The following is a 15,046-nucleotide window of genomic DNA, read 5'->3' as shown; positions in this document are numbered from 1 at the left end:
GCGGCGGCGGTCAGCGGCTTCTTGGCGGTTTGCTTATTCTTCCCCATCTTGTCGCAGAGGAGTTCTCAGGAGGGCTTCCAAGAGGTCTTCAGCGGATTCCTTCTCCTTCTTCTTCCTCGGCGGCTTCACTCTTGCTTAGCCTTTGAAAAGGCTATTGAGCGTCTACTGCCCGGAGGTAGTAACGCAGAGTGAACAAGGGGGGGGAAGATCACAAACTCGTTCTGTGTGGGGGCTAAGCCTCAAACCCAATAGCAGCAAGCAGGTGAAGCCGAATTTAATCGACGATCCTACCAGGCCGAGTAGAGGGTACCCCACACAGACCAAATGGCTGGGATAGATACAAGTGGTTCTCAACGTCCTAGCTGGAAGCAGGGACACCCCTAAAGGCAAGGTCGATACTACACTTGATCTTAGCCAAAAGGCCGAGAAGCGATGATGATTGGTCACAATTCCTCCCAATGACACTCATGATGGGTCACAATTCAATTCCTCCCAATGACACTCATGGTGGGTCACAATTCCTCCCAATGACACTCATGATGGGTCACAATTCCTCCCAATGACACTCATGGTGGGTCACAATTCCTCCCAATGACACTCATGTTGGGTCACAATTCCTCCCACTGTCACCAATGATGAGGTGCTATTTCTTTCTCTGACAACATCCTGGTGCATTGTTTATTCCCACGCACATCAGGACCTTTTCTACTCCCAATAGCCAAAGTCCGTGCCCCCAATTCCTCCTAAAACAAACAAACGGGGCACTTTTGGTGGTACCTCCAGCCTCTTAGCTGTATATTAGGGATGGTCTATATGTCGAACATTGGTTGTTCATGTGCTCACTAAACACATGAACATCTGGGCCGTTTGCCCGCGCGCCCCACAATGTAATACGCTCTGGCGGCACATTGTAATTGGCCAAAGCATTGCATCTGACAACAGGTCAGGTGCAATACTTTGACCAATCACAGCTGAGTTAACAATAAGAGCCATGATCGGCCAAAGTCTCAGCTAGCGGTGATATCATCAATAGCTTCGCCCAATAGTGGATGACAGTTCTCACCGTTTCCAGTCAGACGTACACCATTGGCCGGAGCTAGCAATGATGTCACCGCTAGCTCCCACCCAATTGTTTACCTCTTGACTCCTAAATGTCAGATAGCGGCGAGTTCTTGGCAGGTTTTTTTCATTTCAGCAAGTCGGCGGCGGCGTGATAACGCTGGACGCCGTGATTGAAGATGGATTACAACGCTGGAACCGTTTTTTTTCCCCATAAAGAACGTGTCAAAAACTTGTATTTTTCTTCAATAAAGGATTTTTTCAAAACTCTGGTCTCTATCTTTTCACTCTTTTACCCTTTAGTGAAAGGGTAGGGGTACAAGGGTAGGGGTACAAGTGCCCCTTACTCATTCACAAGGGGAGGCAACATTAAGGCACCCCATTATTTAAAGGGGTACCCTGATGCTAATGAACCTCCTGCCCGCAACCACCCGGCCAGGGTTGTGGGGAAGAGGCCCTTGTCCTCATCGGAATGGGAACACCGTCCCTATGCTGTGGGCACAAGGCCTGGTAAGACCCGGGGGGGGGGGGGGGCACTCGTTCGTCCCTCCTTTTTTTGGCCTGCCAGGCCTATGGTCATATCAAGGGTCTGGTAGGAATATAGGGAGGACCCCCATGCTTCCCCTCCCCATTCTGAGGGGGTTTGGTTCCTCTTAAAGGTTCTACCAGGCCTAAAGGGCCTGATATGGCTTTTAGGGGAACCTCATGCACTTCCCCATCCCCCAATTTTGGGAGGTGGGGTTCTCCTTAAAAGTCTTACTAGGCCTAAAGGGTCTGGTGTGGCCTTTAGGGGGAACCCCACGCACTTTAAAAAAAAACATGTTTTACTGTGGGCTCCCTCCTAACCTTCCTCCTAAAGGATATACTAGGAGGGGGGACCCCACGCTGGTTTGTTGTTTTTTTTAATTAAAAATTAAATATTTTTTTAAAATGTCAGTCCTGCTGCAGCAGATTCTGTACATTGTACAGATGTGCAACTTTGCAGGTAGTTTAAGGGGAACCCCCAGGCATGATATTTAAGGAATTTTTCAATTTATTTTCTTTTAATTTAAGCAATGAAAAATGACTACCCCTTTAAAAATTGTACTTTTTGAAATGTTTTCTGATTCATGTCCCTTTTATGGCCAATAACTTGCATGGGCAGCACAGTGGCTAAATGCATATTTGCATGTTCTCCCTGTTCCTGTGTGGGTTTCCTCCGGGTACTTCGGTTTCCTCCCACTCTCCAAAGACATGCTGGCAGTTTAATTAAATCCTATCTAAATTGGCCCTAGTATGTGTATGTATGAATGTGAGTTAGGAACCTTAGATTGTATGCCCCTTGAGGGTTAGGGAGTGATGTGAATGTACAATATATATGTAAAGCGCTGCCTAAATTGACGACACTATATAAGTACCTGAAATAATAGTATAAGCCGTTAAAAAAACCTCAAACTTCGTCATAAATTTTGGCCAAAATGTATTTTTCTACATTTCTTTGGTAAAAAAAAATCCCAATAACTGCATATTAATTGGTTTGTGTGAAAGTTATAGCATCTACAAACTATGGTATGGCTCAGGCATCACTAAATGGTGGACTGGGGTCTGGATGCGGACCGAGTCACTGTCCCATCGGGACCCATGCAGTCCTGCCATTTAAGAGCCTTTTCTTTACCCAACTGTCTCACGGTCATCCTCACAGAGCTGACAGCGGGAGGCAGGACAGTTCTGTAATCTGGGGGGGGGCTGAGGACAGAAATGTGGGGGGATGATGCACTTGACTCACACTGTAGCAGCAAAGCTACAGTGCGCCAGTCATTAAGTGGTTAAATAATGGTGATAAAGTCTATATTACAGTCAAAGTATTTCTTTGACTGTAATATTTATTACAGTCATGATTATGTTTTCTTCTGTCTCCATTTTTATATAAAAGAAAACAGAATAGCTGTATATAGTGCATTATGTATAAATGGGGTTTTGTAAAAAGCAAGTAACCAGTAAAAATGATGACCAAGATAAGTATGAGGGGATATGGATAATAATAAAGATTGCAAGTCTAACAAAATCTAACAGATTACAAGTTGAAATAAATCTAGAGGGAGGAGGCAGGAGTGAGATAACCAATAAAGGATGTGTTTGTAAAGTCTCTAGGTTAGAGGGGGTCGTAAGGGAATTAACCGACTTGTAATTGGACCTTTAGGGGTTTATTTACTAAAGCTGGAGAGTCCAAAATCAGACTCCCTTCTGCATAGAAACCAATCAGCTTCTAACCTCAGCTTGTTCAATGAAGCTTTGGCAATGAAACCTGGAAGCTGATTGGTTTCAATGCAGAAGGGAGTCTGATTTTGGACTCTCCAGCTTTAGTAAATAAACCCCATTGTGTCCATGGAAGATTTATTTTTTTTCCACATGTTTCTGGAAAATGACAAAAACTTTTTTTTTTTTTTTACACAAAATTGTGATTTAAATGGTTTATTTCTTGCACAAGCCATGGGTATATGTGGAATTACACCCCAAAATACATTCTGCTACTTCTACCGAGTATGAGGATACCACACGTATGAGACTTTTTGGGAACCTAGCCACATACAGGAGCCTGAAATCCAATGACCACTTTGAAAGCCTGAAGGTGTGTAACTTCTTCATTTCACTTCCTCACTACCTATCACAGTTTTGAAGGCTCTGACATGCCAGGATAGAACCAACCCCCCCAAATGACCCCTTTCTGGAAAGTAGACACCCCAAGGAATTTAAAAAGGAGGCATGGTAAGTATTTTTCAGATCTCATTTTTTCCTCACAAGGTTTTGAAATATAAAAAAGAAAAGAAAAAATATGTTTTTGTTTTCTTTCTTCATTTTCCAAAAACTTGTGGCAACAAATGGGATCTGCAAAATACTTACCATGCTTCTTATCAAATTCCCTGTCTATTTTCCAAAAATTGGTCATTTGGGGGGGGTTTGGTGCTATTCTGGCATTCCAGGGCCTCCGAAACTGTGATAGGTAGTCAGGAAGTGTAACGAGGAAATAAAGCCCTTTAAAAGCCTGAAGGTGCTTATTGGATTTTGGGGTCCTATACTTGGCTAGACTGCCAAAATGTCTCTCACTTGTGGTACCCCCACACTCGGGAGAAGTAGCAGAATGTATTTTGGGGAGTATTTCCACATATACATATGGCTTGTGTGAGCAATAAATTATTTAAATGCCAATTTTGTGTAATTTCTTTTTTGTCATTTTCCAAAAACTTGTGGTAAAAAAATAAATTATTCTATTGATTCAACATGCCTCTCAGCAAATAGTTTGAGGTGTCTATTTTTCCAAAAAGGGGTCATTTTGGGGGGTGGGGGCATTTTATGCCCAGCATTAGAAGTTTATGCCACACATCATTCACTCTTCTAACCACCTGAAGACCAAGCCCTTTCGGACACTTTTTGTTCACATTAAAAAATCAGTATTTTTGCTAGGAAATTAAAGTGAACCCCCAAACATTATATATTTTTTTAGAGCAGACATCCTAGTAAATAAAATGGTGGGTGCTGCAATTTTTTATCTCACATATTACTTACACAGCGATTTTTCAAAGGCAATTTGTTTGAAAAATATACACTTTTTTTAATGTTAATGCACAAAAACACAATATATTGGCCAATTATTTGGTATGATATAAAAGATGATGCTATGCTGAGTAAATAGATACCAAACATGACATGCTTTAAAATTGCGCATGCCCTGTGCAATGGCGACAAACTGCATACATTTTTAATATCTATAGGCAACGCTTTAAAAGCCTTTACAAGCTACCATTTTAAATTTACAGAGGAGGTCTAGAGCTATAATTACTGCCCTTGATCTGACGTTCATGGCGATACCTCACATGCATGGTGCAGTCGCTGTTTCCATACTGGCACAGGGTCAACGCTCACAACCGCAGGTGTGCGCGGATGGGCGAGGGTACTTTTTTTTTTTCTTTTTCTGATTTATTTAATTATTTTTACACTGTCCCTTTAATTTTTTTTTTTTTATCACTTTTAATGCTATCTTAGGGAGGGGGGCGACATTTTCTCCCGCTGCTTGTAAAAGCAATCCTGCAGCTAATTAGCCACTAGAAATGCTTTTACATGAAAGCCCATTGCCGGCTGAAAAAAATGATACCAGGATGATGCCTGCAGCTGCAGGCATCACCCTGGTATAACCATTCAAAGTCCAGTGATGTACCAGTACGTCGCTGGTCCTTGTTGGGTGTATATGCTATGTTTTTTTTTTCTTTATGCAGCCTGTGGGCTGAATGAAAAAAAAGAGAAGAAATCTCTGCCAGAAAAAGTGCGTGGTATGCCCACCATTAGAAAACCTCCCTGCATCCACCCACTTCTAATGGTGGGCACACATGAAATGTGCCAACAAATATAAAATATATATGCCGAAGCATAGGGGCCATCCACCCACTGGCCACCCCAGGCCCCCATGCTTTGGCATATATTCTCTTTTTTTTAACTGCGGATGAAAAATCTCATCCAACAGCACTGCACACACCTACTTATGTCTATTCTGAGAGCAAGACCCTGTTGCTGTCAGAATAAACAGGTCAGTGCTGCAGTTTGACATTCCTACAAAGAAATCAACAATGGTTAACAATAAAACAAACTCAATAAAACAACTTTATAAGGAAAAGTGTGTGGTGGTATGCCCACCATTAGAAAACCTCCCTGCATCCACCCACTTCTAATGGTGGGCACACATGAAATGTGCCAACAAATATAAAATATATATGCCGAAGCATAGGGGCCATCCACCCACTGGCCACCCCAGGCCCCCATGCTTTGGCATATATTCTCTTTTTTTTAACTGCGAATGAAAAATCTCATCCAACAGCACTGCACACACCTACTTATGTCTATTCTGAGAGCAAGACCCTGTTGCTGTCAGAATAAACAGGTCAGTGCTGCAGTTTGACATTCCTACAAAGAAATCAACAATGGTTAACAATAAAACAAACTCAATAAAACAACTTTATAAGGAAAAGTGTGTGGTGGTATGCCCACCATTAGAAAACCTCCCTGCATCCACCCACTTCTAATGGTGGGCACACATGAAATGTGCCAACAAATATAAAATATATATGCCGAAGCATAGGGGCCATCCACCCACTGGCCACCCCAGGCCCCCATGCTTTGGCATATATTCTCTTTTTTTTAACTGCGGATGAAAAATCTCATCCAACAGCACTGCACACACCTACTTATGTCTATTCTGAAAGAAAGACCCTGTTGCTGTCAGAATAAACAGGTCAGTGCTGCAGTTTGACATTCCTGCAAAGAAATCAACAATGGTTAACAATAAAACAAACTCAATAAAAACAACTTTATAAGGAAAAGTGTGTGGTGGTATGCCCACCATTAGAAAACCTCCCTGCATCCACCCACTTCTAATGGTGGGCACACATGAAATGTGCCAACAAATATAAAATATATATGCCGAAGCATAGGGGCCATCCACCGACTGGCCACCCCAGACTCCCATGCTTCGGCATATATGCTCTTTTTTTAACTGCGGATGAAAAATCTCATCCAACAGCCCTGCACACATTGATTTATGTCTATTCTGAGAGCAAGTTCCTGTTGCTGTCAGAATAAACAGGTCAGTGTTGCAGCTGAAAGCATTCCTACAAACAGAAATGATTAACAATAAAACAGGAACAATAAAACAGTAAAAGTAGAAAAATCATAAAAAAATGACAACAACAAAAAAAACTATAACTATTTTTGGTTTTTAAATTTTTTTATTTTTTGGGGGAGATTTGTATTTTTAATTTTTAGTGAGACTTCACCTTCGCTCTCACCTGACATGCTCCGAATCCTGTAGGCCTCTTCACTAGAGTACCTTTGGTTGGGCATTTTGGCCACTAAATTTATAGTTACCTAGTGCGACTCACGGGAAAAAGAGCGCCTGGCTGTCAGGGACTGCTTGAACCGCTACAGAAAATTTACCGACACGTGCTAACAGAGATCAGGTCTGATTCTGTGAACACTGCGGTTTTGTGTGTAAAGTATCAAGTGACCGTTATCTACTGACACTGCACTTGCTGGGGAAGAAGGGGGGATCGTAGGGGCTAAACGCAGGTGTCGGGGCTGATCCTGCTAACGCTGCATTTTTGGGGACACTATACTAATGTGAACGCTGGTATATCGCTGATCTGATCAAAGATATTGATCCAATCAGACACTATACTAGCAATGGAGGTTTAGTGTGCAAGTGAGCGTGTTCCTGGCAATCAAGGGGTTAAATATGATTACTGGTGTACTAGCGGGCAATCTGATGCTTTCTGGGATGGGCGCTAACTGACGCTAACACTATCAGAAGTCGCCAGTGACACTAATACAGTAATCAGTAAAAATCTATGCACTGTAAACAATGACACTGGTAACAGGGCAGTGAAGGGGTTAACTGGAGGGGGGGGCGATCAATGGGTTAAATGTGACCTAGGTGTGTTCTAACTGTTAGTGTAGTGCTTTGTACTCACGTTTTCTGTGTCTTCTTCTCTCTCTGGGATGGAATGTGCCCAGGCAGAGAAGATTTACATCATATCCTGTCCTGTGTAACTGTCAACACAGGATAGGATAGGACAGAGACCGATCATTCAACTTCAGCCGGACATCACTGGCTGAAATTGAATGATTGATCCCTCAGGGATCGAATCGTGACACCCGCGGGTCGGCAGAGGTGCATACGCGCCCCCCTGCCCGCGAAAACATCGGGAGTGTGAATGATGTTTATAAATGTGATTTTGTACAGCGGTGCCGCCTTGCCGCCGTATATGTACTGTGGCTGGTCGGCAACCGGTTAATAATAATAATAATACAAACAATACCAGTGTAATTTTTTTTAAAGAATCAACTACTATAACTATTACAATAAAGTAAACTAGTACAATAAAGTTGCAAAGCAAACCGACAATCCTCGCAGGATGGATCCGATCCATCCTGTGGGAATCGTCTGCTTTCTTTACAACGTACCTTTTCTTGGAGCGAGTCCAGTGTCACCCAGTATAGGTTGCATGCTGGCGATCCCGCATCCTGCGTGGATCGTCGGCATGCAACCTATACGGGGTGACACCAGACCCTCTCCAAGAAAAGGTACGTTGTAAAGAAAGCCGACAATCCCCGCAGGATGGATCGGATCTGCAGATTGAGCATAATGGATCGGAGTCCGATCCATTATGCTCAATCTGCAGATCCAATCCTTTCTGCGGGGATCGTCGGAGGGAGTGTCACCAAGTGTTAGCGCACCCGGTGACACTAACCCTAGGGACTCCTCTGGATGGGAGATCAGCAGGGGAGTGTAGAAGAGTCAGTGGGGCAGTATACAGAGGTTCAGTAGGGCACAGGATAGGGGTCAGCATCCCAGTAAAAAAAACCCTTTCCCAGCACACATCTTTGCACCCCAATCCTGCCTCCAATGCCCCCAATTCCCTCATCCTAGCACAAATCTCCCTCACCCAAAAAATCATCCCTCCATGCACACTTCCACCTTCCTCTCAAATTTCCCATCCAAGCACAAATCTCCAAATTCAACCCCCCCCCCCCCAGTCCCCCCTTAACCCAAATTTCCTCACCACCTCCTAGCACAACCCCCCCCCCCCCCCCCCGTTAATTCCTCTTTCAAGCACATATTCCCCCAATCCCCCCTCCTAGCACAAATCCCTCCAATCCCCTCTCCTATCGCAATCGTCCCCATCCCCCCTTCTAGCACAAATCTCCCTGCTAATCCCCCTCCTAGCACATATCCCCCATCCCCCTTCTAGCACAAATCCCCACTCCCCCAAATCCCCATCCTCCAATCCCCTCTTTATGACAAATTCCTCTAAATTCCTACTCCTAGCACAACCCCTTCCAAAGTACCCCCCCAGCACAGATCCTCTCCCTTTCCAAATCCTCTGCCCCCACTTAGCCCAAATCCCCCGTTTCCTCTTAGCACAAATAGGCACAAACATTTCCCCCATGCCCCCTCCTGGCTTAAATTCCCTCAAATCCTTCTCCTAACAGAAATCCCCCCCCCCCCCCCAACCGCCATTACCCTTTCCAGCACAGCCCCTCCTCATCCCAAGCACAAATGACTGTTTCCCCCCACACCTCCCCCCTCATTATGTACAATTTGCCTGTAAGCCCCCCCCCCCAACTTACAGTCTGGAAGAGCGGTGCTGTGCTCTGCCCCCTCCTCCTGTCAGAACAGAGCTGCTTCATATAGCTGATGACACAGGATCGCTCTGACCATGGGGCTGTACACAATTTCATTACCCGCCCCGATCTACATTTACTGCTGTGGGAGATAAGCGGTCCTTGGAGGAGATAGGGGCAGGTATTGAAACTGTGTACAGTCCGATGGACGGAGCGATCCTGTGTCATCAGCTATATGGAGCAGCGCTGTTCTGACAGGAGGAGGGGGCAGAGCACAGAACCGCTACTCCTTGCTCTGTCCTCACTTTCAGGACTTAACTCCAGGCTTCCTTTCCTTTGTCCCGCCTCTAAGTGTGGGGATGGGGGGGAAGGAGCTCAATAATCTGGGGGGGGGGGCACAAGTGAAATCTAGGGGGGCGCAGCCCACCCCAGCACCCCCCTAGATCCGGCCATTTTTTTAAAGCATTAAATACTATAACTTCTACAATCATAAAATGGCTAATAATATTAATAATAAAAATACTAATAATAATTATTTTATTTTTTTTTATTTTTCAAAGTATTAAATATTATAACGACTACAATCATAAAACTGCTAATAATATTAATCATATTAATATTACATTTTTCATATAAAACGACTAAGAATATATAATAATACTAATAATAATAATAATACTAATAAAAAAAAGAATTATTTTTTTTTTGGCTTTTTTTAATTTTTTTTTTTTTTCAAAGCATTAAACTATAAATACTACAAGCATGGTTAAAACAGGTAAACATGTATAATATATAATAATACTAATAGTAATATATATCTTGGAAAAAAAAAATATTACATATACAACAACAGTTGTCATATACATTACCAACACAGCTGATGTCATCCAGGCATTTGAAGCAAGATGATCAAATTATGGAGCACAATATAAGGAAAGGTAATAGCACCATCATCACCAATTACATAACCAATCCGCATGTCTCCAATCCGCAGGTCTCCATTGACGTGTTGGTGTATGTTGTGAAGCAGGAGTAGCTGGTTTGAAAAATCAGTCCGGCAGAGTGGACAGGTGGGGTTCTCTTCAAACCATCTCCAGATGCAGCTGGTGTGGAACTTGTGATTGCAGGCCAGGATGGTCGTGTTCTCTCCATCTTCACAACCTGCCAAACAAATGGGACACACACTTACCTCCTCCTCGGCGCGCTGCTCCATGGCCGGTGGTGGGTGGTTCTCAGGGACCCCATCGTGCTGCTCCATGGCCAGTGGAGGATCGTTCTCAGGGGCCCTGGCATGCTGCTGCATGGCCGGAGGTGGGTAGTGCTCAGGGGCCCTTGCTCGTTCTCTTGGTGAACGGCTTCGGTGGCTGGAGGCCTCCGCCCGTCTCTGATGACGCTGGACTCTGGACCTAGTCCGATGGGCGATCGGAGACTCTCCGTCCTCCTGATGTGAAGGCCTCCCACGGGATGGGCGTCGTGAAGGCCGAGGCATCCTGGTGGTGCTGGATGACCTGTAAATGGCTAAAAATATGAAATATTACCACTAATAATATAAAGAATTATATAGTAGTGATAATAGCAATGGAAATCCGTATAAATAGCGATAATCTCTGTCAGTCGCAGGAGACAAGCTCTGATGCTGCTTATGGCTCGGATACCAGGGCAGCATTGAGGTGAGCTGCAGCCTGGGGGCGGAGCTAACCGGACTTCCTGCCAATCAGCCAATCACACTCTGCCACCTCACACCAGCTGTCATTTTTCAGGCCTACCTATTTTGATTGACGCTTGTACCCAAATAAATTTGATATGATTTTATTGATTTGACAGAAATTTGACAGTCTTTTGGTGAGTTTAACGGTTATTCATAAAAGCGGCCACAAGAGGTCAGTAGGTGTGATTGTGCCGTAGCGGTAATACCGCCTCCCGCCATAGATGTCTCCCTTCCCAGTCAGCTCCAATACACATCATAGAGTTGGGCTTTCTGCCCTACGGAGGCCATTTTATTCTATCTAATGTACGGGGGAGAGGAGAGAAGAAGCTGAGAGTGAGGGAGGGCTAGAGATACCGTCTCTGAGGTGATGGCGACCGGGAGAGCCCAGGTGAGGGGGGGGGGGGGCAGATGGCCGGGGGGAACTGCATGGAGGCGGCATGTGGGAAGGTGAAGTAGGTTGGGGGGTATATTATGTATGGAGAGGCTGATAGGTGATGGGGGGGGTGAGGGACAAACAGCTGGAGCTATACCATCACTTGTGTCCCCCCCACCTGTCCATAGTAACACGGTACTGTGCAGAAAGCCCCCCAATAACCCCCCCAGCAGCTGTGCCAGGGTTCTAACCCCCCCAAACATGTGGCCTATACTTCTACATGAAAGCAGAATTGCGCTCACAAATGTTTGCCCCCCACTGCATGGATCAGCTACTTGTTTTTTCTCGGGGGGAGCACAAAGCTCATACTCGGCTGACCCGCACAGCCCCACTGAACGGGGAAAAGTAATTTGTACCCAGAATTCTGCTTTACAATGATGTCCAAATTGTGTCCAAGTGCTGCACAAGCATCCAGTGAGCCCCGGTTCACACTGGTGCGGTACTAAAATCACACTACTTCAGCGCCATTCCAGAGCCGCATATCAGTGCGATTTGCACCGCCGATTTCATTGCGGCTTGCAGCCTCATATAACAGAAGTCTATACAAGTCGCAATGAAATCAGCAAAAAGTCGTTCAGGAACCTTTTTCATAATCGCTGCAATATGAGTCTCTGCAATATGAACGGCTCCATTGCTGGCAATGGGGTGCAATTTGTCATGCAATTTTGGAGCTTTTAAATCACATGACAAGCCGCACCAGTGTCAAAGTGCCTCGACTTGTATCAGAGTGCTGCAATGTTCACACTTGTTCCTGGAGTGTTTCTATCCATAAACAAAGAGCTCCACAACACTCTTCCCTTGTCCTGTACCTCACACTGTCACAACGTGAGGAAAGGACTGCCGATAATCGGCAAATGGCACAGAACAGGTCGGCACTGATAATCGGTGCCCATCAGTGCCGCCTATCAGTGCCCATCATTGTTCCATATCAGTGCGGCATCATCAGTGCCTCCTCATTAATGCCTCCTCATCAGTGCTGCCTATCAGTGCCCGCCCAGGCCAATTTTCAGCTTTCAGCGCTGTTGCACTTTGAATGACAATTGCGTGGTCATGCAACACTGTACTCATATGAAATTTATATATATTTTTTTTTAGACAGAGCTTTCTTTTGGTAGTATTTAATCACCACAGGGTTTTTTTTTTTTGCTTAACAAACTAAAAAAAGATTGTAAATCTTGAAAAATATATTTTTTTTTAGTTTCTGTTATAAAATGTTGTAAAAAGGAATTTTTTTCTCCTTCACTGCTGTGCACTAATGAGGCGGCACTGATGGGCATCACTGATGGGCACTGAAAGGCATCACTGATATATGGCACTGATAGGTGTCACTGAAAGGCAGCTCAGATGGGCAGTGATATGTGGCACTGATGTGCACTGGTAGGCACTGACAGGTGGCACTCATGGGGCTACACTGATCATCAGTGCCCTGATGATCAGTGTACATGTCCTCTCTGAGGAATGCCGCTTACCGGCTCTCCTCTCACGCGCTGTCAGTGTGAGGAGAGGAATGCCGATAACCGGCATTTCCTTGTTTACATGTGATCAGTTGTGATTGATCACATGACAGAGTCGACGTCATTGACTCTTTCCTCTGATCGGTGATCCGCTGTTTCCCGGGGACACAGCGCACCACTGTTCGCCGCTTGCCCCTGGGGGCACACATTCGCAGATAGAGTGGGAGGACCTCATATGACGTCCTCCTGTCATTTCCTTCTATATTTCCTTCCTTTTAAATACCACCAAAACAAAGCTCTGTGTGTGTTAAAAAAAATGATAAAAATGTCATATGGGTACAGTGTTGCATGACTGCGCAATTGCCATTCAAAGTGTGAGAGCGCCGAAAGCTGAATATTGTCCTGGGCACGAAGGGGGTAAAAGTGCCCGGTAGGCAAGTGGTTAAATAAATGTGACAGGTAGAGTTTTATGACAGAAGAGATCCAATCGCTTTCTGCCGTCATAGATGCTTCCCCCGCCTGTCAGCTGTCATGTACACGGAGTCTCCCAGCTCAGAGTACATTTTTCAAGAATACAAGCTCTACTGCAAATGTAGTAATTAGATTGTTGAAACCATTTTCCAGTGACAGAGGTGATTACAATGGTCCGCTTTTATTTATGAACGTAATTCCTTTATCCCCCCAAAAAACCCTTTTGCTGTAACTGCTTGTGTAGCGGCAGTGTGAGCTGAAGTTTGGCTTTAATTTGTTAGTGTATCAGAATCTGCTAGTACACGTAACACTCCCCTCCCCCCCAGACTGACAGTGCTGCTGTCCTTGTGTGTACCTGTGCTCCTTCATCCAGAGTAGGGCACTCTAATACAGGAGGTGTGTTACTGGCAGGATCACCAAATCTAATGCATGGATCACATCCAAGGATTGGTACACGACAATATATGACATTTTTGTTTTTGGGCTTAGTACGGCTTTAAGTCAGTGTGTTGTGCGGTTTTATTGTGCAGCTGTCTGTGCAGCACTGAACCATTTGTAGGTATTGCTTTAGGCAGCATTACAATGAAACTGGACAGAACATTAGCAGAACCAGAACTACAACATGGTCCCGTCCAGTCTGGAGTGGGAACGCTGTGTTAAGGTGCTCTCATCCTCACACTATGGCAAAGCCTTGTTTGGTTTGTGGAATGGGGAAATAATATCGGAGGGGATCCATTTCACTCTCCAGGTAAATATCCTTCTCCAGAGTTTTCACATCAGGAAGGTGGGGGATGGGGGGGTCCTCTCCCCTGTGTAAGCTCTGAGCAGAGTCATTGTAGCTGATGACTGAACACACACAGTGGGCAATAAAGATTGCCTGCTACTTGGGAAGGCACACCCATTGCTTTCCTCTTCATAGGGAAACGTGCGGCTTTACTTGTAGCTTTGAGCAAGAGTATGCCAGTCAGCTGTGGTTGTTGTGACGCTTTTATGTTTCTGTGGCAGGGCGGATGAATGGGTTTCAGCTGCAGTGGACTTAGTTCCTTCCAGAGCAGATTTTGATGGATGTGAGCTGGAATCCACCTGGATACCCTGACAAGGACGGATCGTAGAACCTACTGCTGTTTGGGACCATCAGCAAGTCCTACAGCCAGAACCGGGCTCCTTTGGTTACCGATCCATTCTTTGATATGCATACAGGCATTGCCGAGCTTATAGGTAAGTTTTAGAAGCCAAGACATGAAACTTTATTTACATTACAAAATGCTTCTTAGTTTGTACCTTTTAGGATCTCTTGTGAGATAATTGGTATGTGTATGGCCCAATTAGCAAGATCTGTTTCCATTACTGCAAGAGAACCGACCGTCCCAATGGTGCAAGTCCTTTGCAGACTAGTCGCCATTCATTAGTTGTAGCACCGGTGTTTTCCAAAGTTGGCATGTCTCAAACAAAGCAGTTTAGTAGAAATTGCAGCTTGCAACATTTGTCCCGGGGAAAGGGTCCAATAAAAAAATATCCTGAAATATTTAGCTGTAGTGTTTAACCGCTTTCCCACCGTCCTATAGCAGAAATACTTCTAGAGGGTGGAAGGGGTGTGCAAAATCACATGTGTATATTTATATACGTGATTTTGCATTTCTGGGTAGGGGGCGTGCACGGCCTGGGCTGAAAATCACCCGGTCCCGGCCAATGATTTCCCGCCGGCACCTGGCGATCACCGTGTATCACGGTCCGGGTAGAGACCTATTTGTAAACAAACAGATCCCTCCTCTG

The 15,046-nt window shown here is 44.8% G+C and overlaps 1 pseudogene; it reads right to left on the bottom strand.

The window, feature by feature from the left end:
* Positions 1 to 341: 341 nt before the first annotated feature.
* Positions 342 to 434, bottom strand: LOC149463134 (U2 spliceosomal RNA; annotated as a pseudogene).
* Positions 435 to 15,046: the final 14,612 nt, after the last annotated feature.

Source organism: Staurois parvus, unplaced genomic scaffold (assembly GCF_062004578.1).
Source record: "Staurois parvus isolate SC_StPar_1 unplaced genomic scaffold, SC_StPar_1.0 ptg000159l, whole genome shotgun sequence".
Taxonomy (NCBI): domain Eukaryota; kingdom Metazoa; phylum Chordata; class Amphibia; order Anura; family Ranidae; genus Staurois; species Staurois parvus.
Note: the sequence above shows the minus strand (reverse complement) of the source record. Positions and strands in the feature narration are given on the sequence as shown.